General features: G+C 37.3%; 1 protein-coding gene across 7 annotated transcripts in view; it reads right to left on the bottom strand.

Annotated features, from left to right (window-relative positions):
- The window catches only part of EFCAB8 (EF-hand calcium binding domain 8), a 1715964-nt gene that overhangs the window by 115915 nt on the left and 1575539 nt on the right, over nt 1-24510 (bottom strand). The gene's annotated exons all lie outside the window — the stretch shown is intronic.

Here is a 24510-nt window from a genome sequence, read left to right as displayed (position 1 = left end):
TATTATCATTAGAATAAAACTTAACCATTTAAATGACCACCATTGGCGACGTGATCTAGCTAATAGTAACCTACACTCCTGAATAACCAAGACCAGCTTGTTTGTCAAAAGTAAGATTTTATTTACTAAATTATGGTATATAAATTGATAGTTTTATAAATGAATTTTATTTGCAATAAAGCAAGCATGATTGTAAAGAAATATGAGAAAATACAATTTAAGCAAGTAAATCAAATTTAAAGTGAATATATAAAGTTTAGCATTTCTAAAACCTAATTCCCTAACTGAGCTAAATAGATAGAAATTAAAGTAAAGTTCTTTGAGGATTCTTACGTGCTCCACGCAAAGTCCGTCAGCACTTCACCCTCATCGGAAAGTCAGAAAGCAGCAGCCAGCCCATCCCTAGGGGCATGACTTTTTATACCTTTCTACACTAACTAAACTACTCAAAGGAAAGTTTTCAGAAATCTTCGACGTCCCATTGGCTGAGAGTGACAAGTGACATGTCACCCACTTTTCAAAAAGTTCCATTAAATCATGTTTCATAAAGACCATTGTCTCTTCCACGTGAAACCAGGAGCTTCCTGAGTTTGCAACAAATGTTCAAATTTGTTCTCACTACGTCCAAGCAACTTCCGCGGATGCCAAGTTAAGGCTGACAAAATGTTCACTTTCGACCTTGGCCATGTCCGACAGAATGATGACAACACATCAGTTTTTGCTTTGTGAATGCAGCTTTGGTAAACGCTTTAATTCAGAATGGGCGTCTCGTGACTTTTGCAGAATTACAAGTCAGCTCTTTTCTGCGACTCAAGTGACTAGGCCCAAAAGCAGGCAACTTATGATTTCTAGTATAAAACAAACACAAGAAAAGTATTAATGTAAGAAATAATGTAGATTCTGTATCCACCCCAAGATTTACTAATTAATTAACCCACCCGATTAATCAAAATGTTACCTAGCCAATGCAAACAAATAAAGCAGCGTTTATATCTACCAGTCTCCGTTATTCCATGAGACTCATATGCACCTAGAATAGTAGAAATGACATCACACAGACAAGGAAAAGCAAAACAAGCACATGCTTCTTTTAAGTTTGCAGCAGTTAGTAATGACAAAAACGAAAACAATAAATTATTTTATTATTTTGCACGAACAAAAAGATGCAACAATTATGCACGTTTATGAGCACACATGTTAGTCCCCCCATGTGTAAAGTTTAATCTAAGTTGTATTAGCACGACATATCACAAATCATTAATATTATTATTCATGTTATGGAAATGTGACTTCACGAGATTAAACAAAATTTTGTTTTCTATCTCGCTCCATCAACTCCCTCATCTGGTGATTAACAAATCACCACACCAGCACTCAAAATTTTGATAATTTAAATTTCTAAGAAATCGATTCAAATTCATTTGTATCAGTAAACCTAAAAGTCTGTTTCTGCATAATCTTTGGAATTAGCATAACGCTCTCTATGTAACTCCTGTAATTCGATCTCTCTTTCTTCTTCTTTTCTGAGTTTATAGATTCTTTTCTTTTCTTTCAACTGTTTCTTTCTTTTATGTAACAAACAACCTATTTTGGTCAAAATAAAAATGAATACTATTACAATCAAAGGTGCCAGAATCTTGCCAAGAATTGAACTTCCGATATTATGAAACCAGTTTTTAATTGCTTGAAACCTTTTTGAAAGTTTCCCTGTAAAATCATCTTCTTCTAAAGGAATTATCTCTGAATGCATTTGTGTAATATTCTTAATATACATTTCAATATTCTTACTTTCATCAGGTATATATGTACAACAATGTTGTACATGTAAAATGCCACAGACTCCTCCCTCTTTTGCTAGGAGTATGTCTAAAGCAAGGCGGTCTTGAATTACCATAGATCTAATTGCAATAACTTCAACATTCACTAATTGAAATCCATCAGCTGTGTCAGTTGATAATCTATCAACTATAGTCGACAATTTTCTGATTCTCCCTGCATTTAGGGTTATACCAACAAAAGGTATTACAGCTTGAAAAATATCTCCCAGAACTTCAGTAAAAGTTTCTCTTTTAACTCTATTTACATAATTATGAATTTTAAACAATCCTTCTGAATCTCTGTCAACATGAAACACTTTAGGAAAAACAATTCCCACATAACAAGTTCCATACCAGTGGTCTGGAAGGTTGTAGTAGGCTTTGTCACCACAAACAAAATAAATCCCAGGAAAGATAGGATCTTTTCCACCTTTGAATCCCCAACCTCCCAAAATCTGATAAGTATCTTCACAGTTACTTGCACCTACAAAGTAATTATCAAAAAGTGTGTTATCTCTTCTAATGCAAAGCTTTCCACTAACAGGTTTGTCTATGTGAATTGCAATATTTTCAAGCATTTTGCCATTTAATTTCTCGTCCTCTTTCTGCCAGAAGTTAGACTTAGTCTGCTTGACTAATTCATTCCTCTTATAAATTGCTCTTCTCTCCTCAACCATATTCAAAAATTTCTTTCCTTCAGCACTTAATTTGCATGTTAGATTATTCTTGTAAGCATACTCGTAAGTGAGTTCATTAGTAACAAGGAAAAATTCTCTCATTTGTTTTGCTTTCTTATGCTTATTTAAAGCATTATCAATCTTAATATTTGCAAAAATTTCATCATAATTTGAATAGTAATATTCTAAACGTCCAGTTTGATAAAATAAACTAGTTAATACACTACATGTTACAGCATAAGTGAGAGGAAGCATATTATATGTTACTCCCTCAGAAACAGAAGCAGGTAACTTAACGCAGACGTAGCAGTCTTTTGCATCCATTACCTTAACATATTCACTCAATAGCTTTGTGAATGTATTACTTGAAAAATCACCAATTGATTTATCTTGATGAATGTTAGGCTGATGATCAATAACTTTTGCAGACGCACTATGTTTAGTTTGGCTAACCAGAGCTTTGCTTGTTAAGTTAACTTTGTGTAATTCTCTATTCATTTCTAAAGGAATAATCACAGCTAGAACCAACCAGAGCAGAATTAAAATGAGCAGACACACCAGAGTCATCTTACAGCATCTTTTAAAAACAGAACACTTTGAAGTGCTCTCCTTAACATAAGGCATTCTTGGTTAATTTTAGCCTAAAAATAAAAATAAAAATAAATTTTAAAATTCTAAATTTATATTTACACCCCCCTTTTAAAATATATATATTTTTTTTTTAAAACCCTAAACAAGATTTTTTCGACCTTATGTCATACATAAGTTTTCTTCAACTAAACAGTTTTTCTTCGACCTTGTGTCAACTAACAAATTTTCTTCAGCCTTTTGCCAATTTAATATTTCTGTACTTCAATCATTGTCACTAATTTCTTGGATTTCGTTTTCTTCTTCACTACTATCATATATGTCTATAACAGGTGGAATTACTAAGTAAGTCCACTCAGGAGACTTGTATTTTTGGTTTGGTCTTATTATTCTCTTCCCTTTTCTTGATATCACTTCAATTTTTCTTCCAACTCCAACTTCCTTTCCAGGACTCTTTTGACTACTGATTTCTTCAACTTGTTCTTTTGGCTTTTTGATCAATCTTACTCTCAATCTTCCACCTGGCCAGTAGTCTGCTTTTCTCACGTACTTCTTCTTTGGTTCAGAATTATTTGATTCTGACTTCCAAGTCCTTTTCTTTCTGTTTTCACTTTCACCTTCCACGTCACTTTCTTCAGTTTCGTAGTCTGAAATTTCAATTGACTCAGGAACTTCTCTATTCGGCAATTTCACTCCTTCAGGAACTTCACTTTGTCTTCCATCACTGGTACTTGGTAATTCGTTCTCCTCCTCTTCCTCAATTACCCCCAACTTCCCAGATTTCGGATTTTTGTTCCTTACTTCAGAGTTTGTTCTCTGCCTTTCGATACTCTCCTGGTCTGAAACTTCTTTTTGTTCTGCTTCTTTGTCTTCAATGGAGACAACCGAGTCTTCAGTTATCTTTCCTTTTAACAGATTCTCTTCACCTTCAGAATCTATTTCAATTATTTCCAAGTCTTTTCTTGTCAGATTTCCATTCACTGGCACAGTTTCCAGATGTCGACTTTCTTGTCGATCTTCAGAATCTGGAATTATTTCACCTTCTGTTTTGCCTTCTGCCTCAGAATCAGAATCGTCTGTGGTATCACTTTCAACATCAGAACTCTCAGGAGTTGGTACTGGAATAGTATGACTAGGATGAATCCAACGTTTCAATCCTCTGCACTTTACAGCATTAGTAGTGATCAAAATTATCTGCCTAGGTTTCTGCCATCTAGGAGCTAGACAATTCCTTCTCCGATGTACTTTCGTTCTGACCCAATCGCCAGGTCTCAGATCATGTGTCAAAACCTTTTCATCTGATTGAGCTTCAGTTCCCACCTGATTAGACACAGAAGTTACCATATCAGATAACCTTTTACAGTAATCCAAAATTGCACTGTCATTTATGCTCAACAGTTTACCTACAGGTACAAAAGCTTGCCTCATAACTCTTCCCATTAAAATTTCATGAGGACTCAAACCTGTCTTTTTATCTGGTGTACTTCTTAATGACATCAAAACAAGTGGAAGAGCATCAGTCCACTTAACACCTGTTTCAAGACACATTTTTCCAATTCTGTTTTTAATTGTTCCATTTATTTGTTCAACTACTCCTGATGCCTCTGGTCTGTATGCACAGTGTATTTTCTGCTCAATGCTCAAAGCTTCGCAAATTAACTTCATCAGTTTGTTATCAAAATGGCTTCCTCCATCACTCTCAATAGTGACTGGAAAACCGTACCTTGGGATGATTTCTCTGAGCATTAATTTTGCTACTGTAATTGAATCACAATGTCGTGTAGGGAAAGCCTCTACCCATCTTGAAAATAAGCACACAATTACAAGTACATATTTCAAACAATTGTGTAAGGGCATTTCAATGAAATCCATTTGTAATCTGGTAAAGGGACCACCCTCTCGACCAATTATTCCTGTCCCCACCACTGATTTTCTGTTTGGATTCATTTGTTGGCATGACAAACACCTTTGACAAAAAGATTCAGCAATAGTTCTAAACTTGGTATTGAACCATGTTTCTCTGAAAAGTCTAACCATAGAATCTCTTCCCAGATGTGCTGGACCATGATATAATCTGGCCATGTCAGCAATCAAGCAATTTGGTAAGACTACTCTGCCATCTTTGTAAACCCACACTCCATCTTCTTCACGTGGTCTACAATCTGATCTTAACCACAAGTCTTTTTCTTCATCTTCTGCTTCATTTTGCAAATCTCTAATCTCATGCCATGTTTCTACAACAGTTGTTAGCATTAATGAATTTGAATCAGTTTCTTTACTCCTTTCCCGATTGTATGAATAATTTTTCCTTGCGCAGTATTTAGCTGTTTCATCTGCGAAGGCGTTTCCCTTGGAAATATAATCAGTTCCTCTAGTGTGCGCTGCACACTTAACAATGGCGATTTCTTTTGGCAATTGTATTGCTTCAATTAATCTCCTAATGAAAACTGCATTTTTAATTGGTGATCCTGCTGATGTCATGTATCCTCTCTGTGACCAGAGTTGTCCATAATCATGCACAACTCCGTACCCATACTGACTATCAGTAATGATGGTAACTCTTATATCCTTTGATATTTCACATGCACGAATTAAAGCAATCAATTCAGCCACTTGTGCTGAACGAACTCCTTCAAGACATGATGCTTCTTCAATATCTACGACTGTACAAACTGAATATGAAGCTTTTAAGACACCTCCTTCGGATCTTAAGCATGAGCCATCTACAAAGTAGACAAAATCCGATTCAGACAAAGGTCTGTCTTTGATGTCTTTTCTTGGTTTAGTGCAGAATTCCATGACATCTAAACATTCATGTTCTGTTTCAATGTCATCAACGATTTCAGAATCAGGCAGTAATGTAGAAGGATTCAGATTTAAACATCTTGAAATCGAAACATTATCTGCTCCCAGTATGATTTTCTCATACTTTGTCAATCTGCTACTTGTTAAGTGTTGAGTCTTACCTCTTGTCAGTAATATTTCAACTGAATGAGGCACAAAAACTTTCACTGGAAATCCCATTATGATCCCCTCACTTTGTTCGAGACTGATACTTGTAGCTGCAACTGCTTTCAAACAACCTGGTAATGCTTTTGCAATTGGATCAAGAACTGCAGAGAAGTATGCAATAGGTTTCTTTAAATTTCCATGTCTCTGAATTAACACAGATAATGCACATCCTTCTCTCTCACTGCAATACAGTTCAAAATCTTTCTCATAATTTGGCATACCTAAAGCAGGAGCTTGGCATAAGCTCTTTTTCAAGTTCTCAAAAGAGTCCATCTCAGCATCATTGAGAATAATTGGATCTTTTACATCTGACTTTGTCAGTCTTTGTAGTGGTTTTGCAATTACTGAAAATCCACTTATCCATTGTCGACAATAACCAACCATTCCCAAGAACATTCTGACCTGTCTTTGTGTTCTTGGTGGTAACATTGCTTGAATCATTTTTATTCTCTCTATTGTTACTTGTCTTTTTCCCTTTGCAATTCTGTGACCAAGATATTTTACTTCTTGTTTGCAAAACTGTAGTTTTGCTGGGGACACTTTATGTCCTTCTTCTGCAAGGCGATTTAACAGAATTATTGTGTCTGTTACACAATTTTCTCTTGTCTTTGCAGCTATTAACAAATCATCAATATACTGCACTAGCGTAGACCTACCAGGTAAGTCTAGGTCTTCTAATGATCTTTTTAACAGTTCGTTAAAAATTGAAGGACTTTCTGTATAGCCCTGAGGGATTCTTGACCATCCGAGGGTCTTACCTTGGAATCTGAAAGCAAATATTTCATAACTGTCTGGATGTAAGGGAACAGTAAAGAATGCATTGCAAAGGTCAATGACTGTATACCATTCAGCATCATGTGGAATCTGAAATAGAATTACTGCTGGATTTGGAACCACAGGACAACATGGAACGACAATTTGATTAACCTTTCTCAAATCTTGTACGATTCTAAATGTTCCGTTAGACTTTTTAACTCCCATAATTGGTGAATTACAAGAACTACTCTCCATTTCCTTTAATACACCTTGCTTGATTAATTTTTCAATTATAGGTGTAATGCCTTCAATTGTTTCTGTTTTCATTTTATATTGTGGAGTGTTTGGAAATTCTATTCCCTGTTTCAATGTAATTTTTACTGGATCTACGTTTTTCATCAGACCCATCTCATTTCCAGTAAAATCCCATATTTCAGATTTCACTGTTTCTTTGAGTTCTTCAGGTAAATCTTTTTCTTCAAATGCAGGAAACAATTTTGTTTCTTCTGCTTCTATCATCATCATTGTCATTCTGTATAAACCATCTTCCTCCATTGTTTGTAACTCAACTCCATCAGGAGAACAATATATTCTACAATTCATTTTACATAGGATGTCTCTGCCCAATAGATTTACTGGACTACTATTACAAACCACAAATCTGTGTTTGTCTCTGTAATTTCCAATTTCAACTGGTACTGGATCAGTTAAGTCAGTTTTAATTTGTTGATTACTTACTCCGACAACTTGGATGGTATCCCCAGAGAGAGGTAGGTTTTCAATTTCCACTGATCTAACAGTAGAACGGGTAGCACCAGTGTCCACTAGAAAAGTGATGTCTACATCATTAACTTTCCCGTTTACAAAAGGACCAGACTGGTCAACCTCAAGAGTGGCTCCAACAACACACTCTTCCTCCTCTCTCGGGCACCGTCAACAATAATCATCAGAATCGCTGTCTTGACTTTCTGCTAATAAAAATTGTTGTGAAGCATTTTGCATTTGAACCCTTTGCTGCTTTTGCTGTTTTTGTGGTTTTATTACCTGTTCACTTCCCTGAAATCCCACGTTTGGATTATATTTTTGAACTCCCCCACAATTCGGAAAAGGTGGTTGTGGCAATTGGTCTTGACGATTATTCACCTGTTGTTGTTGCTGTTGCTGTAACTGTCGCTGAATATTAAATTCGTTTAACCCCTGTTGCATCTGTAGCTGTCGCTGCAGGTCAACACCATTCTGCATCTGTGGATTCAATAAGGGATTCTTTAAGTTTTTAGGAGGATGAGGACACTCGTCTCTCCAATGTCCAATTTCGCCACAATTAAAACAAGGTAATCTTTGTTTCAACTCCTCAATCTTTGGGCTAAATTTCTTTGGGAAATTATTATTTTTAAACTTTCCTTGTATTTGGTTTGTATTTCCAGTTTGAACAAAATTAGTGTTCTTATTTCCCATGCTGGCAATCTGTTGCTCAGCCACCTTTACCTGAGCCCACATGGCTTTCTCCTTCAGCTTCTTCTGTTTTACTTCTATTTCATCACTGCAATACTTTGCTTTTCTTAGAATATCATCTACAGATAGTGATTGCCATCCGACAATACTATTTCTGATCATTTCTCCAATTTCAGGTTTTAGTCCATAAACAAATCTATAGACAAAATGGCTCATGTCTTTTTCATCTAATTTTTCATAACCACTGTATTGTTTAAAGATTAACAGTAGTCTTTCATAAAAAGAATGAACTGATTCTTTTGTCTCCTGTTCTGTTCTTTCTATTTTAACCCAATCGACTTCTTTGGGTGGAATTTTGTTTTTCATCCAAACAATTACTTTCTCATAGAAATCCATTACAAGTGGATTTGGAGCACCTGTTTCTTTGATTCGCTCAGGTTCTGTTTTTGGCCAACTAATCGATATTTTACATTCTGTCCAAAGATCAGATGGAACAACAATATCAAAAAATCCATCTAAATCAATCCACAGAACTTTTGACACTTTGATAAATCTATCGACTTGCCTGTACCACTCAACTGGTTTTTCCCTCAATTTTGGAAAGTCATTTGTAAATAACAGAATGTCCTGTCTCGACCAAGGGACATGAACATATCCTCCACCTGCAATTTCTCTCATTGGAAATTGTTTTGACAATTTTTCCAATCTTTCATCTTCCTTCTTTTTCGTCCATTTTACTCTCCATTTGTTCAGTTCTCCTAGCTTTTTGATATAGACAATCAAATCTTTAATATGAACTATTCTTCCCATTGAGTTCAAACTCTCAATGTCACTTTCTGAAAAATCTAATCTGTAATGTTTCGCAAAATTCTTTTGTTTACTCACATCGATTTCAAGTTCTGCTGCTAAATCCTCTAGTTGATCATATTTGTTTTTCGTTTTCCACTGTATGCTTTTACAAATGAACAGTAGTTCATCATCTCGATAGTAATTTAAACTATCTGGACCAATTGTTCCAATTATTAATTCTTCGATATTCGCTTTTAATTTGGCCACATCAAGTTTTGGTGTGGTTACCCTGACTTCAGGACTCCCTATATCTGATATAGCACCCATTGGTGTTTTTGGAGATAAATCCTCATTAAAGGTTAAATCAGGCATTCTCGATTTAGAAGTGTTTATTTCAGATAAATCTGAATAAAATTTTTCAGCAGCCTTTTGAATTTCTGTATTTAAAGGAATAGTTAACCCAGTTTTGTTTGTTTCTCTTTGATCAAATACGGGCTGAACAGGACCAATTGTTACTGGAACTGTCACAGCTTCCATGCCTTTTGTCATTCTTTTTATTAATTCTTCTTTTGATCTTATATATTCATTATAATCAACATCTTCAACATTTCTTGCCTCTCTTGTATAATCTTTTGGAGGTTCTCTTGCTCTTGGAGCCATTGTAAAATGTCTACCTTCATTTCGAGCATTCTCGAATTCTGGTCTTCTAGGAGTTTCAATGATTTCACAATTATTAGGATAAAGTTTAGGAGCTTCATTAATTGGAGGTGCACTCGGTGAAGTTTCAGTGGAAACCACCGGAGTAGACCATGATCTAGGAGGTCTCAAAGGCTGATTCTTTCTAGCAGTTGTATATATTTCTTCCAAACTGCATCCTCAGATTCACTTTCCATAGATTTCCCTGTAGGAGTACCCATTACCATTTCATGAATTAAATACAATCCTTCACTCATGTTTCCCTGTCTCCACATTCGCAATCTATCTTCATGAGTTTCTCTTCTCCAAGGTGGATTTTTAGAAGGTCTTTTAATTCCACTAGCTTCTCTTTGTAACTGATACATCTCGTCTTCCCACTCAACTAAAGCTTCAAATTGAGTTGGTCTCGGTTTCGGAACAAGAGCATTCATTTTCTCTCGTAAATTTCTTAAAACTTTTACATTAAATGAACCATCATCGGGCCAAGTTAAAACACCGTCGTTCTTAGTATATCGTTTCCAACTATCAAACCATAAGACAGTATGATATCCATATTCACCTTCCATATACGCTGCAGGTGTTTTATACTTATGAAGTAGTTTACCACCTCGCGTTTCGATTTTCTTGTCAGGTGAAAATAAATTCTTAAACTTCTGAAATAATGTTGGCTTTTTCTCAACATGTTTAAAATGATAACTCATTTTTAGGAGTTAAATCTAATTCACAAAATCGTTCGTAAAATATTTCCGGGATGTTCCGTAAAACAACCAATCCGTGCGCGAAACACACCAACAAGCCAATGACAGTTGAGCTACGTCACTTTTCTGCTCAACCAATAAATTTGGAGTTTTTCCGAAAGACCAATCAGCTCACAGGCCGTCAGAGACTCAAGAGCCAATCAGAATATAGCTTGTGACGTAGGTCACCCAATCCCAGCGCGGCTCTGTGACGTACACAGCAGCTGCGGTTTCTCGTTTCTCACTCCTAGCGCTTACCCCTCCTTCACAAAATCTTTTCACAGCGCCATTTTAAGAACACTTTTCAGTGTAAATTAATTCTTAACAATGACTATAAAGACAACATCTGTTCGTTTCACTATTTAGGATAGTTTACATACATTCAAGTATCCACACTTCGGAATAGACGGCGCTATTCACACTAAGGATAATATTCAATTGTCAGTAGAGTAACCTTACCCCACCCTTCTAACATGTATAATTATGAACTCGCTTTGCTCTGAACCCACCGCGAAGTGAAAGTTCTAAGAGTTCCACTTGAACATAAAATACAATTCAAACTCGCACTTTCACACTGAAATTTCCCTAATTTTCAAACACACATGAAATCCGTACAGGACTCTCACCTGTTTATAGAGATCATGCACCGTTAGCAAAATAACGACGTTATCCGTACAGGGCTCTCACCTGTTTATAGATATGAAACATGTACCCGTACAGGACTCTAACCTGTTTATAGATAATCATGCACCGACGCTAATTTACCCTTCACTCAAGCTCGGATATAACTAATACTCTCATCACAGTGAGTTTTATGGAAGGCGCTTTGTCCCTATTCTCATGCTGCTTTAATTTCTTAGAAAACCCTCACTATACAAGATTCACACCTAGCCCTAAAACTGTGCTGCTCGGCGACAACACTATGGTACACGGCGATACCTCTTGTGATACTCGGCGATATCACTACAAACAGAACAGATGGCTTGCGTGACTAATTTCTCGCCACACAATCTATACCGGTATAGCTTACAGATAGCACGAAAAACGAACTCAACATGTGTTAAAACATCGATCCTATTTCCATACCATAATATTTTAGTAACCCTTAGCAACCACCATATTACCTTGGTTACTCTTAGCAACCATCAATTTCTGCTACCAGAGAATTGATCCAGCGGCCTATAGAAAATATATCATAAACAACGCTACCCAACTTCATAACCTATAAACAAAATTCTATACTAAATATGGACCCATTTATAAACCTGACATATTTTGGGCCTACTGAATCAGGTGGTCAGATTAAATCTATATACACATTATCTACAAACTATATACATTTTTATATATCTGCGGAAAGAATATTATCATTAGAATAAAACTTAACCATTTAAATGACCACCATTGGCGACGTGATCTAGCTAATAGTAACCTACATTCCTGAATAACCAAGACCAGCTTGTTTGTCAAAAGTAAGATTTTATTTACTAAATTATGGTATATAAATTGATAGTTTTATAAATGAATTTTATTTGCAATAAAGCAAGCATGATTGTAAAGAAATATGAGAAAATACAATTTAAGCAAGTAAATCAAATTTAAAGTGAATATATAAAGTTTAGCATTTCTAAAACCTAATTCCCTAACTGAGCTAAATAGATAGAAATTAAAGTAAAGTTCTTTGAGGATTCTTACGTGCTCCACGCAAAGTCCGTCAGCACTTCACCCTCATCGGAAAGTCAGAAAGCAGCAGCCAGCCCATCCCTAGGGGCATGACTTTTTATACCTTTCTACACTAACTAAACTACTCAAAGGAAAGTTTTCAGAAATCTTCGACGTCCCATTGGCTGAGAGTGACAAGTGACATGTCACCCACTTTTCAAAAAGTTCCATTAAATCATGTTTCATAAAGACCATTGTCTCTTCCACGTGAAACCAGGAGCTTCCTGAGTTTGCAACAAATGTTCAAATTTGTTCTCACTACGTCCAAGCAACTTCCGCGGATGCCAAGTTAAGGCTGACAAAATGTTCACTTTCGACCTTGGCCATGTCCGACAGAATGATGACAACACATCAGTTTTTGCTTTGTGAATGCAGCTTTGGTAAACGCTTTAATTCAGAATGGGCGTCTCGTGACTTTTGCAGAATTACAAGTCAGCTCTTTTCTGCGACTCAAGTGACTAGGCCCAAAAGCAGGCAACTTATGATTTCTAGTATAAAACAAACACAAGAAAAGTATTAATGTAAGAAATAATGTAGATTCTGTATCCACCCCAAGATTTACTAATTAATTAACCCACCCGATTAATCAAAATGTTACCTAGCCAATGCAAACAAATAAAGCAGCGTTTATATCTACCAGTCTCCGTTATTCCATGAGACTCATATGCACCTAGAATAGTAGAAATGACATCACACAGACAAGGAAAAGCAAAACAAGCACATGCTTCTTTTAAGTTTGCAGCAGTTAGTAATGACAAAAACGAAAACAATAAATTATTTTATTATTTTGCACGAACAAAAAGATGCAACAATTATGCACGTTTATGAGCACACATGTTAGTCCCCCCATGTGTAAAGTTTAATCTAAGTTGTATTAGCACGACATATCACAAATCATTAATATTATTATTCATGTTATGGAAATGTGACTTCACGAGATTAAACAAAATTTTGTTTTCTATCTCGCTCCATCAGGTCTTACAGCGCTCATGGAGTTGGTGCTGGTGTTAATGCCATAGGTATGGATTTTCGCACCTGTCCCAACTCAGGTATGGAACTGGAAGTGGGTTGAAGGGGGCCCAGACAGGACAGATGGAGAACCTGCCGAAGTAACTGGAATAGAGCCCATGTGGCTCTGTGGTGCCCAACCACGTATCAGAAGAAGTCAGAAGTACACCAAAAATGTGCAGGATGGCTTCTCGAAAGGCATCAACCTGCTGTGACATCGCCAATGGACCTTGGAACTCAGGTGCATTGTGACCAGAGCTGGAATCGGCTCTTCAGTGGAATGGGAGTGCGACCTGGAGGCACTGTGATGCCTTGGTCCTTCTCTGGAGAAAGTGCGTAACAGGAAGAGGCTGAGTCTTGTGTAGTATATCAGTTTAAGATCTGTGTAAGTATATCACTTTAAGATCTCTGTATTGTGTGGAACATTGAGTATGTTCCAGAATTGTTAATATGTGTATGTGCATTCTTAGAGAGCTGTTATTAGAGAAGCTCTGTGTCTTGATAGCTGTATGACTTATGCCTCTGTGCTGGGGGTTTTAATAAAGAACCTTACTACAAGGATCTACTGGTGTACTTGTCATTGCTACACTGATTTGGCGACGAGGACTAGGAACCCTCAGTGCAAGCTTCATAAGGAATTTAAATGAACTTTGTATTTCCACAAAAGAACGAACTACTGGGAAAATTCAAGAAATTGCACTGGCTTATTCAACTCTACATGGAAGAAAAATACTCCTGACATCCTTCTATCAGTGAGTTGTTCTTTATACTGACTTTTAATACTGCTATCTATTTCGATATTACTTAGTTTAAAAGCAGTCAAAATTAATGAGAGGCCAGCCTTTTAGCAATCTTCTTTATCTTTAAATTTAATGCGGATGACAAATGCGATCCAGCTGTGTTTATTTCCAAGTTTCCGTGAACTCAAGTGTTAGTCAGCATCGTGGGAGCGCGTTGTTTCCCTTCAAAATCTGAGCCGGGAGCTGCCTGTGAATCAGAAGCGTGGAGAGCGAACTTGCTGCCATCATAACAGCGTGTTTCCCTTCAAACAACCGGCGCGCGTTGTTGTCTTCACCAGATATTCAACTGATTGACGTCACAGGTCACGCAAGGGGCACACAACGTGTCAGCCATTTGTAATCATTTTTTTTTTCTTCTTCTTTATTCAGCGCGAACAACAGGAAATCGAGCAGTTAACCTGTACTTTTAAAAGCTTATAATTTACCGTTCTTACACACGATAACAACAGCAATTTTAAGGAATTAACCTGTTCTTTCCCAGACTTCATCGTTCTTATACAGTAAGATTACAAGTTTTTATTATGCATTTGTTCTTGTGTTAAAAAAAAGAGAAATGGATGGAGAGTCAAGAACAGCTTCCACAAGTATTATGACAGCTTCTTCTTCACAGAGTAACATGAGTATTACCTTGAGTGATCCAAAAGAATTTTTTGTTAATCCAGGTGAACCTAATATCAAATGGTTGGATTGGAAAGAATATTTTTTGAATTATATTGCCACTCTAGAGGATAATGGCAGTATTATGTCTCCAGAAAGAAAAAAAAGAATTTTAATGCATTGTTTAGGACCTGAAGGTCTCAGAATGTATTTACAGATGCAAAAGATTGAAAGAAGTGGAGATCTAGATGTATTTAAGTGTGCTATAGCTGATCTTGATGACCATTATTCCCCAATTGTATGTGTCGCAGTTTTTAGACGTGCCTTCTATAAGCGTAAACAAAATACAAATGAGACCATTGAAGATTATATCTCTGTTCTAAAGAATTTGGCCATCAAGTGCAAGTTTGGACCCCTGCATGATGATATGATTAGGGATCAAGTTGTGATGTGTAGTAAGAATAAGAATGTCCAAGACAAGTTGTGGATAGAAGGGGATGCATGTCTCAAAGACATTATCACATTAGTTAAAAAAGCAGAACTTTCAGATAGATGTGCCAAAGCAGTCTCTTCTTCCAATGAGCCAGTAACTGTTAATAAGATCAATGACATAAGGAGAGACAAGAATACTAATGTGAGACAGTCCAAACAATATCAAAATTATCAAAATTGGAAACCACACCAAAATCCTAGTTTCAAGAAAGAAGATAACTCTACTCAATTTTTCGCTTGTTACAGATGTGGTAGCACATCACATACTGCCAGGTTTGATAAATGCCCTGCTAAGTCTTCAAAGTGTGTGGTTTGGGCTTAATTGGTCATTTCACTAAAAAATGTAGAAGAAAATTTCAAAAGAAAACAAGAGTAACTTCTGTAACTAATGATGACTCTGACTTATCAGATAATGATGAGGATTATCGTGATGAGGAGTTCGATCCTTCAAGCAACAAAGCGAGACATGTAGTTGTAAATATAACTGGTGATGATAGCAACAAACCTTTATGTATAGTCTCCTTTGGTGGTATAGATCTACAAGTAGCAGCGGATTCTGGATCTCCGTTTACTATAATACCCAAATCTACTTGGGATAAGAAATTTACAAGGGAAATTGGGCCGCAACTTCAACCTACAGATGTAATTCCTGCTAGTTTCATTGGACAAAAAATTGAAATGTTAGGATTTAGGGCCATATGCATGAACACATTTTCCCATAGTCACAGAATGGGCAAAACCCTTTGATGCATCTGGCCCTTAGATCCTTAATGTTTGAATTTAAAGGTAGAAGAGCTGTATGTAAACTGTATGTAGCTAAAGATGGACCACCTGTTTTGGGTTGGAAGGATCAACGCTCACTTGACATAATTCTTAATCCTAATAGCCCAGAACAGGTGTTAGTCATGTGTGAATCTGAAAGCACAAAGAATTGGGTTTTGAAAGAATTTTCAGAAGTCTTCAATGGAAGTATTGGGAATCTCAAAAGGCTTTTCACACAAAATTAGACTCAAACCTAGCGCTATTCCAAAGGGTACATAAGGTTCATCACATTCCACTCAGCGTTCGTGATGAAGTAAAGAGAGAGATTGAAAAATTGTTAGATGCTGGAATAATTGAACCTGTAGAGGCGTCTGATTGGATTTCTCCGATCGTTATCGCCAGACGCCCAAATGGCAAAATCCGCATTGTGCATAGATTTAAGGTATTTGAATGATAATATAATTGTTGATCGCTTTCCTCTTCCTAGGATCGATGAGATGCTTACCTTGACCAAAGGGGCTAAATGGTTTTCAACTATCGATTTGTCTTGTGCGTATCATCAAATTTCCTTGCAGCCTATGAGTAAACACCTTACTTCCTTTTGCACTCCTTTTGGGTGTTTTCAATTTTGCCGCATGCCGTTTGGGTTAGCATCCGCTGCGGCCGGTTTTCAAAGGTTTATGCATGGGTTATTTGGTGATATGCAAGGCGTAGTATTTTTTCAGGACGACATCCTTATTATGGGCCCAAACAAGAAGATACTTGATGAGCGTTTGAGGAAGGTAATGGGAATTTTGCATAATAAGGGAGTTACAGCAGAACCTTCCAAGTGTAAGTTCGCGGAGAAGCGTGTTACTTACCTGGGGCATGAAGTTAGCTCATCTGCTATAAGGCCAAAGTCTAGTTTGGTGAGTGCAATTAGAGATGCTCCTGCACCTAAATCTAAAGAAGATCTTAGATCATTTCTAGGACTTGCTGAGTTTTATGCAAAGTTTGTAGATAGATTTTCAGAAAAAACCCATATTATGAGGTCTCTACTTAAGAACAAGGTACAATTTAATTGGTGTGAACTGTGCCAGAAATCGTTTGATGAAATTAAAAAGGCGATTTCACGGGCTCCTAGTTTGCAAGGTTTTGATCCTAATGCTGATACTATAGTCACAACTGATGCCAGTAGCAAGGGGTTGGGCAGTGTCCTTACCCAAATCAATGAGAACAACAAAGAGATCATCATAACGTTTGCTTCTCGGTCCCTTTCTCCCACTGAAGAACGTTATTCAGCGGTTGACAGGGAGACCCTTGCTGTGGTGTGGGCTTTAGAGCATTTCAGGAAGTTTTTGTGGGGAAGGAAGTTTATTGTTCGCTGTGACCATAAACCTCTAACGAAGTTACTTACAACGGATGGTCTTACCAATGCCACAGCAAGGATAGTAAGGTTGTCCATGAGGCTGCAAGACTTTATGTATGAGGTGCAATAAGTGCCAGGCACAAGAAACTTCACGTCTGATTTTTTAAGCCGTATGTCATTACCGCTAATTGAGTTAGATAAAAATCAGTGGAATGATTTTTCTATTGCACATATTTCTTTCGATAAAACTCAAGGTAGTTTTAAGCAAGAAGAATGGCTCGAAGCGGAAAACAATGACCAAGTTTTACTTGTTTTGAAACAATTGATTGTCAAAGGTTGGAATGGCATGGACAAGAAAATCATCAATGATGATTTAAGAGGTTTTTGGGAAGTTCGAGATGAACTTAGTATGTCCAATATGTTAGTTGTACGAGGTGATAGAATCATTCCACCTAAGGACTTAAGAAAAAAAATCATTGATCTTTGTCATGAAGGACATTCAGAGATTACTCACACAAAACTTTGTATTAAAGAACTTTATTGGTGGCCTAAGATGGATGTAGAGGTTGAAAGATGTGTGAGATCATGTGTACAGTGTGAAGTCTCTGATAAAACCTTTAAAACTTTTAATTCACCATTAGCTCCTCCTGACTGTCCTAAATTTCCTTGGGAGGTTTTAGCTATTGATTTTATGGGCCCTGTCACTTGGCAAGATGGAGTTCAGAAGTACATCCTAGTCTTAAATGACACATTTTCAAGATGGTTAGAGATCAGTGTAGTAAATGTGATTAATACTAAAACTGTCATTACTTTTCTAGATGAGATTTTCTTAAGGGAAGGCTTTCCTAAGTATATATTATCAGACAATGGCGTGCAATTTAAATCCATGGAGATGAAAAACTATTTATTAGCTTCAGGTATACAACAAAGGTTTACTGCTCTTTACCATCCTAGCGGGAACGGTATTGTGGAAAGAGCCAACCGTAGTATTAAAGGAGTACTGCAGTTGGCAAATAAGGGTAACTTATCATGGGATGTTGAATTGAAGAAATTGCTGTGGGCTTATAGGAGTACCATTCATGGCTCAACAAATCAAAGTCCCTTTTCATTAAAGAGAGGTAGAATTCCACATTCTAAGATCAATCCGGGTTGGATGGATAAAAGTGGCATGACTAATTGTGATTTAACTAAAGTTAGAAAGAGCATTATGGATTCACAGACAAAGAATAAAATCTATTATGATTCCAAACATGGAACTAAAGAGGCCAGTTTATGCAAAGGTCAATGGGTTTGAGTTAAGAGTGCCAGGAAGACCACAAAAGGTGAGAGTAAGTACAGTGAACCCAGAATGGTTGTTAAAGTTATGAACAATACTGCCTTATTACAAAATGGTGAGGTATGGCATTTTAGTCGTCTTGCACCTATATCCCGTGGTGATGTTCAAAGTAACAAAGATAAAGAGATGTGCAAAAATTCGTCATCTTGGTGGTGGGACATTACGGTGGATGAGTCTCAGGATGGTGATATCTCTTGTGATAATTCACCTTCTGGTGTTGACATTCATGAGGGTGTCCAAGTGTAAGTTTGCGGAGAAGAGTGTTACATACCTGGGACAGGAAGTTAGCTCATCTGGTATAAGGCCAAAGTCTAGTTTGGTGAGTGCAATTAGAGATGCTCCTGCACCTAAATCTAAAGAAGATCTTAGATCATTTCTAGGACTTGCTGAGTTTTATGCAACGTTTGTAGATAGATTTTCAGAAAAAAACCATAGTATGAGGTCTCTACTTAAGAACAAGGTACAATTTAATTGGTGTGAACTGTGCCAGAGATCGTTTGATGAAATTAAAAAGGCGATTTCACGGACTCCTAGTTTGCAAGGTTTTGATCCTAATGCTGATACTATAGTCACAACTGATGCCAGTAGCAAGGGGTTGGGTAGTGTCCTTACCCAAATCAATGAGAACAACAAAGAGGTCATCATAGCGTTTGCTTCTCGGTCCCTTTCTCCCACAGAAGAACGTTATTCAGTTGTTGAAAGGGAGACCCTTGTTGTGGTGTGGGCTTTAGAGCATTTCAGGAAGTTTTTATGGGGAAGGAAGTTTATTGTTTGCTGTGACCATAAACCTCTAACGAAGTTACTTACAACGGATGGTCTTACCAATGCCACAGCAAGGATAGTAAGGTTGTCCATGAGTCTGTAAGACTTCATGTATGAGGTGCAATACGTGCCAGGCACAAGAAACTTCACGTCTGATTTTTTAAGCCGTATGTCATTACCGCTAATTGAGTTAGATAAAAATCAGTGGAATGATTTTTCTATTGCCCATATTTCTTTCGATAAAACTCAAGGTAGTTTTACGCAAGAAGAATGGCTCAAAGCGGAAAACAATGACCAAGTTTTACTTGTTTTGAAACAATTGATTGTCAAAGGTTGGAATGGCATGGACAAGAAAATCATCAATGATGATTTAAGAGGTTTTTGGGAAGTTCGAGATGAACTTAGTATGTCCAATATGTTAGTTGTACGAGGTGATAGAATCATTCCACCTAAGGACTTAAGAAAAAAAATCATTGATCTTTGTCATGAAGGACATTCAGAGATTACTCACACAAAACTTTGTATTAAAGAACTTTATTGGTGGCCTAAGATGGATGTAGAGGTTGAAAGATGTGTGAGATCATGTGTACAGTGTGAAGTCTCTGATAAAACCTTTAAAACTTTTAATCAACCATTAGCTCCTCCTGATTGTCCTAAATTTCCTTGGGAGGTTTTAGCTATTGATTTTATGGGTCCTGTCACTTGGCAAGATGGAGTTCAGAAGTACATCCTAGTCTTAAATGACACATTTTCAAGATGGTTAGAGATCAGTGTAGTAAATGTGATTAATACTAAAACTGTCATTACTTTTCTAGATGAGATTTTCTTAAGGGAAGGCTTTCCTAAGTATATATTATCAGACAATGGTGTGCAATTTAAATCCATGGAGCTGAAAAACTATTTATTAGCTTCAGGTATACAACAAAGGTTTACTGCTCTTTACCATCCTAGCGGGAATGGTATTGGGGAAAGAGCCAACCGTAGTATTAAAGGAGTACTGCAGTTGGCAAATAAGGGTAACTTATCATGGGATGTTGAATTGAAGAAATTGCTGTGGGCTTATAGGAGTACCATTCATGGCTCAACAAATCAAAGTCCTTTTTCATTAAAGAGAGGTAGAATTCCACATTCTAAGATCAATCCGGGTTGGATGGATAAAAGTGGCATGACTAATTGTGATTTAACTAAAGTTAGAAAGAGCATTATGGATTCACAGACAAAGAATAAAATCTATTATGATTCCAAACATGGAACTAAAGAGGCCAGTTTATGCAAAGGTCAATGGGTTTGAGTTAAGAGTGCCAGGAAGACCACAAAAGGTGAGAGTAAGTACAGTGAACCCAGAATGGTTGTTAAAGTTATGAACAATACTGCCTTATTACAAAATGGTGAGGTATGGCATTTTAATCGTCTTGCACCTGTATCCCGTGGTGATGTTCAAAGTAACAAAGATAAAGAGATGTGCAAAAATTCGTCATCTTGGTGGTGGGACATTACGGTGGATGAGTCTCAGGATGGTGATATCTCTTGTGATAATTCACCTTCTGGTGTTGACATTCATGAGGGTGTCCAAGTGTAAGTTTGCGGAGAAGAGTGTTACATACCTGGGACATGAAGTTAGCTCATCTGGTATAAGGCCAAAGTCTAGTTTGGTGAGTGCAATTAGAGATGCTCCTGCACCTAAATCTAAAGAAGATCTTAGATCATTTCTAGGACTTGCTGAGTTTTATGCAAAGTTTGTAGATAGATTTTCAGAAAAAAACCATAGTATGAGGTCTCTACTTAAGAACAAGGTACAATTTAATTGGTGTGAACTGTGCCAGAGATCGTTTGATGAAATTAAAAAGGAGATTTCACGGGCTCCTAGTTTGCAAGGTTTTGATCCTAATGCTGATACTATAGTCACAACTGATGCCAGTAGCAAGGGGTTGGGTAGTGTCCTTACCCAAATCAATGAGAACAACAAAGAGGTCATCATAGCGTTTGCTTCTCGGTCCCTTTCTCCCACAGAAGAACGTTATTCAGTTGTTGAAAGGGAGACCCTTGCTGTGGTGTGGGCTTTAGAGCATTTCAGGAAGTTTTTGTGGGGAAGGAAGTTTATTGTTCGCTGTGACCATAAACCTCTAACGAAGTTACTTACAACGGATGGTCTTGCCAATGCCACAGCAAGGATAGTAAGGTTGTCCATGAGGCTGCAAGACTTTATGTATGAGGTGCAATGCGTGCCAGGCACAAGAAACTTCACGTCTGATTTTTTAAGCCGTATGTCATTACCGCTAATTGAGTTAGATAAAAATCAGTGGAATGATTTTTCTATTGCCCGTATTTCTTTCGATAAAACTCAAGGTAGTTTTACGCAAGAAGAATGGCTCAAAGCGGAAAACAATGACCAAGTTTTACTTGTTTTGAAACGATTGATTGTCAAAGGTTGGAATGGCATGGACAAGAAAATCATCAATGATGATTTAAGAGGTTTTTGGAAAGTTCGAGATGAACTTAGTATGTCCAATATGTTAGTTGTACAAGGTGATAGAATCATTCCATCTAAGGACTTCAGAAAAAAAATCATTGATCTTTGTCATGAAGGACATTCAGGGATTACTCACACAAAACTTTGTATTAAAGAACTTTATTGGTGGCCTAAGATGGATGTAGAGGTTGAAAGATGTGTGAGATCATGTGTACAGTGTGAAGTCTCTGATAAAACCTTTAAAACTTTTAATCAACCATTAGCTCCTCCTGATTGTCCTAAATTTCCTTGGGAGGTTTTAGCTATTGATTTTATGGGTCCTGTCACTTGGCAAGATGGAGTTCAGAAGTACATCCTAGTCTTAAATGACACATTTTCAAGATGGTTAGAGATCAGTGTAGTAAATGTGATTAATACTAAAACTGTCATTACTTTTCTAGATGAGATTTTCTTAAGGGAAGGCTTTCCTAAGTATATATTATCAGACAATGGTGTGCAATTTAAATCCATGGAGCTGAAAAACTATTTATTAGCTTCAGGTATACAACAAAGGTTTACTGCTCTTTACCATCCTAGCGGGAACGGTATTGGGGAAAGAGCCAACCGTAGTATTAAAGGAGTACTGCAGTTGGCAAATAAGGGTAACTTATCATGGGATGTTGAATTGAAGAAATTGCTGTGGGCTTATAGGAGTACCATTCTTGGCTCAACAAATCAAAGTCCCTTTTCATTAATGAGAGATAGAATTTCACATTCTAAGATCAATCCGGGTTGGATGGATAAAAGTGGCATGACTAATTGTGATTTAACTAAAGTTAGAAAGAGCATTATGGATTCACAGACAAAGAATAAAATCTATTATGATTCCAAACATGAACTAAAGAGGCCAGTTTATGCAAAGGTCAATGGGTTCGAGTTAAGAGTGCCAGGAAGACCACAAAAGGTGAGAGTAAGTACAGTGAACCCAGAATGGTTGTTAAAGTTATGAACAATACTGCCTTATTACAAAATGGTGAGGTATTTTAGTCGTCTTGCACCTGTATCCCGTGGTGATGTTCAAAGTAAAAAAGATAAAGAGATGTGCAAAAATTCGTCATCTTGGTGGTGGGATATTACGGTGGATGGTCTCAGGATGGTGATATCTCTTGTGATAATTCACCTTCTGGTGTTGACATTCATGATGGTGTTCCTATATCAGGGGATAGTTCTCAGGTTAAGGAAGGTTCACAAGTGTCATCGGATGTACCTAACTTTGTGCCTAATGAATCTGTCATCAAAACTTCAAGTGGAAGAATTGTTAAAAAAACCTAAAGGTTTGGAGTTGTTTGATTGTACTTAATATTATTATTGTTTTTTTTATTTTTTTTTTAAAGAAGGGGGATTGTGTAGTATATCACTTTAAGATCTGTGTAAGTATATCACTTTAAGATCTCTGTATTGTGTGGAACATTGAGTATGTTCCAGAATTGTTTATATGTATATGTGCATTCTTAGAGAGCTGTTATTAGAGAAGCTCTGTGTCTTGATAGCTGTATGACTTATTCCTCTGTGCTGGGTGTTTTAATAAAGAACCTAACTACAAGGATATACTGGTGTTCTTTTCATTGCTACATCCTACTTGGAATTCTTATGTATTTTCTTAAATTTACCCGAAGACTTTAACCACGAGGAAGTTCTGCATCAGGAACATCTTTGAGAGTATGAGTTGGTCTTCAACCTGGAGGGGGACCAGTGCGGGCCTTCCGATGTTTTGCCATTTAGTACTTCACCTCACTTTCTCACATGGCTTTATGTTTCAACTGTGCACTGTTGTCACAGACCTTGGAGTTGTGCGACGGACCCAAGCACCAGAGGTACAGCTCGTGGGGATCTTTACTGACATCTGCTTGCGACAGTCTCTACATGGCTTAAACTCTGTCATTTTAGGGAGCAACATCTATTGGACGCTGGAAACATTTTTTTAAAGAAAATCTCTTCATAGCATAAAAAGGGAAAGAGTAGATCTCCAGATCCATGTCCGAGGAAACATAAAGAAAGCAACTGGCATCAGCACACATGGAGGGCACTTATATATAATTCCATTCGTCCCTTCCTAGCAGTACGGTATCAATGCAGAGTCCCAAGGCGCCACCTAATAACGTGTGGGAGCACTGTTTTTGAGTTTTCCCTGATCCAGTCTGGTGCCAAGGGAAATTCACAAGGTTGGGAATCTATGGCATCCATCAGACCATTACTCATCGCCACTGCATTTTAGTAATAACACATTATGGGCCCGATGTAGGAGCCCTAAAACCGGTCGGAAACGGCCAAATTCGGCCGTTTCCGACCGGTATTACGCTTTTCTTATGTAGGGGGCTACATAAGTACAGATTCGGTAATTTTACCAATTCTGTACATTTACCGATTCGGTAAATTACCGAATTGGTAAATGTACAGAATCGGTAAATAGAGATGTAGGTGGCACTCTGAAGAGTGCCACAGGCCTCCAAGAGTCGGTATTTTACCACCCAATCCAATTGGGTGGTAAAATACCGAATCCAGGTGTGCATGCACATCTGTGCATGCACACCTGTGCCATGTGGCACACAGACATGCCCTTAGGGCTTGTATGTGTGCCACATGGCACACAAGCCTGTAATTGGGGTGCTAGAGGGTGTCAAAGTGACACCCCCTGCACCCTTGCAAGAAT

Source organism: Lissotriton helveticus, chromosome 7 (assembly GCF_964261635.1).
Source record: "Lissotriton helveticus chromosome 7, aLisHel1.1, whole genome shotgun sequence".
In the NCBI taxonomy this organism is placed as follows: domain Eukaryota; kingdom Metazoa; phylum Chordata; class Amphibia; order Caudata; family Salamandridae; genus Lissotriton; species Lissotriton helveticus.
The sequence above is the reverse complement of the archived record's forward strand: the minus strand, read 5'-3'. Positions and strand labels throughout refer to the sequence as shown.